At 35.3% G+C, this 3,658-nt stretch overlaps 1 non-coding gene across 1 annotated transcript; it reads right to left on the bottom strand.

The window, feature by feature from the left end:
- Positions 1-287: 287 nt before the first annotated feature.
- LOC118654876 lies at positions 288-416 on the bottom strand. The gene has a single exon (XR_004967131.1).
- Between the last annotated feature and the right edge of the window lie 3,242 nt (positions 417-3,658).

The following is a 3,658-nucleotide window of genomic DNA, read 5'->3' as shown; positions in this document are numbered from 1 at the left end:
TAATATGCATGCACACAAGTCCTTTGGTTGCTCTCTAACTGCCCCCCTTCCCCTGCCATTTGTCTCTGGATCTATTCTTGTTCATCAAATTATTTTGATCATTATATCCCACATATGAGTGAGATCATGTGATATTTACCTTTCTCCAACTGGCTTATTTTGCTTAGCATAATGGTACCATCCATGATGTTGCAAATGGTAAAAGTTCCTTCTATTTTATAGCAGCATACTATTCCATTGTGTAGATGTACCACAGGTTTTTTTTATTATTTTTATTTTTTTAAAAAATATGTCAGTAGTGGAACAATCCACCCTTTTTACTTGCAAAGTGTGAACAGAAAGCTACTATATTTCTCTAGGACATTTACAAAGAGTTTTCTTCACCTTAAGAAGAAACTGAATAAAGTAAATGTCCACTGTACCACTGTTTTTTAATCCACTCATCTGCTGATGGGTATTTAGGCTGTTTCTAAATCTTAGCTATTGTAAATTGTGCTGCTATGAACATAGGGGTGCATATGTCCTTTCTGATTGGTGTTTCTGGTTTCTTGGTTTATAATCCTAGAAATGGGATCACTGGGTCAAATGGGAGTTCCATTTTTAACTTTTTGAGGAATCTCCACACTGTCTTCCACAGTGGCTGCACCAGTCTGCATTCCCACCAGCAGTGCACAAGGGTTCCTTTTCTCCACATCCTCGCCAGCACTTGTTTGTTGATTTGTTGATGATAGCCATTCTGACAGGTGTGAGATGGTATTTCATTGTTGTTTTGATTTGCATCTCTCAGCTGATTAGTGACTTTGAGCATGTATTCATATGTCTCTGGGCCTTCTGTATGTCCTCTTTCAAAAAGTGTCTGTTTCTGAAATAGCATTGGCAAATATGTTATCCCATGTAGTGGGCTTTCTTTTTGTTTTGTTCATGGTTTCTTTTGCTGTGCAGAAGCTTTTTATTTTGATGTAGTCCCATTTGTTTATTTTCTCCTTAGTTTCCTTTGCCCTAGGAGATATGTCGGTAAAGCTAGTGCTACAACATATGCCTGCTATTTTGTTGCCTATGGCGTCTTGTAGGATTTTTATGGTTTCCAGTCTTACACTTAAGTCCTTTAGCCATTTTGAGTTTGTTTTTGTGTATGGTGTAAGTAGGTGATCTAGTTTCATTTTTTTGCATGTATCTGACCAAATTTCCCAGCACCATTTATTAAAGAGACTGTCTTGACTCCATTGTATGCTCTTGCCTCCTTTGTCAAGTATTAATTGAGCATAATGGCTTGGGTTGATTTCTGGATTCTCTGTTCTGTTCCATTGGTCTATGTGTCTGTTCTTGTGCCAGTACCAGGCAGTTTTGAGAACCATGGCTTGGTAATGTAGTTTGATATCTAATATTGTGATCCCTCTAACTTTGTTCTTCTTTCTCAGGATAGCTGTGGCTATTCAGTGTCTTTTTTTATTCCAGATGAAGTTTTGGAGAGCTTGTACTAGGTCTTTGAAATGTTCCATTGGTATTTTAATGGAGATTGCATTGAATCTATAGATTACTTTGGGTAGTATTGACATTTTAATGATGTTGATTCTACAAATCCATGAACATAGAATGTTCTTCCACTTGTTTATGTCTTCCTCTATCTCTTTTTTCAATGTTCTGTAGTTTTTTGAGTACAGATCTTTTACCTCCTTAGTTAAGTGTATTCCTAGGTATCTTATTTATTTATTTTTTTGGTGCAATGGTAAATGGGATTGTTTCTTTCATTTCTCTTTCTGTGAGTTCATTATTGGTGTATAAAAAAGGCCATAGATTTCTGGATGTTATTTTTGTATCCTGCTACATTGCCGAATTCATTTTTTAGGTCTAGTAGTTTTTTGATGGAGTCTTTGGGGTTTTGTATGTATAGTATCATGTCATCTGTGAATAAGGATAGTTTTCCTTCTTCTTTTCCAATTTGAATGCATTTTATTTCTTCTTCTTCTCTGATCACTATGGCTAGCACATCCAGTACTATATCAAACTGGAGTGGTGAAAGTGGGCATCCCTGTCTTGTATCCATTCTCCAGGGAAATGAGTTTGGTTTTTTCCCATTGAGTATGATATTGGCTGTAGGTTTGTCATATAAGGCTTTTATTATGTTGAAGTATGATCCCTCTATTTTCACTTTGCTGAAAGTTTCTATCAAGAAAGGATGTTGGATTTTGTCAAATGCTTTTTCTGCATCAATTGATATGATAAAGTGATTTTTGTCTCTCAATTTGTTTATATGATGTATCACATTTATTGATTTGGGGATATTGTACCATCCTTGCATCCCCAGAATAAATCCCACTTGGTCACGGTGTATGATCTCTCTAATGTAATGCTGGATCTGGTTTTCTAGAGTTTTGTTGAGAATTTTAACATCTATGTTCATCAAGGATATTGCCCTGTAGTTCTTTTTTAGTTGTTGTTGTCTTTATCTGATTTTTTAATTAGGGTAATGCTGGCTTTATAGAAAGAGCTTGGAAGTGTTGCTTCGTCTTGAATTTTTTTGGAATAGTCTGAGGAAGATAGGTTTCAGTTCTTCTTTGAATGCTTGGTAGAACTCCCATGAAAAGCCGTCCGGACCAGGGCTTTTGTTTGCTGGAAGATTTTTGGTCATTGCTTCAATTTCTTTGGTAGTTATCAGCCTATTCAGGTTTTTTATTTATTTATTCCAGAGACTGTCTTTATTAGAAAGCCAGTAAGTGATGGTGCAGAGCAAGAGTTCAAACCCAGGTCTGGCTGACTACACATCCAGGTTTTGTGAAGATACCTCTGTATCTGCTGATGTGTGAATGGGGTGATGGTTAATGGGCTTCTTTACACAGATCTTCGGTTTTAAGTTAGAAGTGGGAAACCTCCCCCTTCCCTGCCAACCAAATTGATTATAACTAGCATAAAGTTTTAAATTCAGGATCCCAAGAAAACATTTAAAAATTGTCCTTTGTTGATTGTAACATATAAGGACTCCAGTTTGAGAAGGAGCCTTACTATATACAGTGGCAGCTTATATTGGGTTATGCCTATTTTGAAATAAAGGCATTAATAGTTTTTTTGATGTTTATTTTGAGATAACTATAGATTCATAAACAGTTCTAAGAACTAATATAGTGAAGTCTTTTGTACCCTTTACCTAGTTTCAGCCAAAGATATCTTATAAAAATATAGTACAGTAGTACCATATCTATCTATCTATCTATCTATCTATCTATCTATCTATCTACCAATCATCTATATATATCTATCATTTGTCTATCATTTATCTATCATACAATATGTAGTACAACCAGGAGATTAACATTTATATAATCCATTCATCTTGCTCAGATTTCATTAGTTTTACATGTTCTCATTAGTATGCATTTTAATGTATTTAGTTGTATGTAATTTTATCACATATGTAGATTCTTGTGAGTACCACTAAAATAAAGTTACAGAACAGTTCTATCTTCATGAGGATCTCTTGTGCTATCCTTTTGTAGTCATAGCCACCTCTCATGCTCCCCCCTCCTAAACCCCTGGCAATCACTACTCTGTTCTATATCTCCATAATTTTTTCATTTCAAAAATGTTACATAAACTGAATCATGTAGTATGTAACCTTTTAAAATTGGCTCAGTATTGAAGGCAAAAGATGGCCCAATGCAGT

The sequence above is a fragment of the Myotis myotis genome, unplaced genomic scaffold, assembly GCF_014108235.1.
Source record: "Myotis myotis isolate mMyoMyo1 unplaced genomic scaffold, mMyoMyo1.p scaffold_m19_p_4, whole genome shotgun sequence".
Lineage (NCBI taxonomy): Eukaryota > Metazoa > Chordata > Mammalia > Chiroptera > Vespertilionidae > Myotis > Myotis myotis.
Note: the sequence above shows the minus strand (reverse complement) of the source record. Positions and strands in the feature narration are given on the sequence as shown.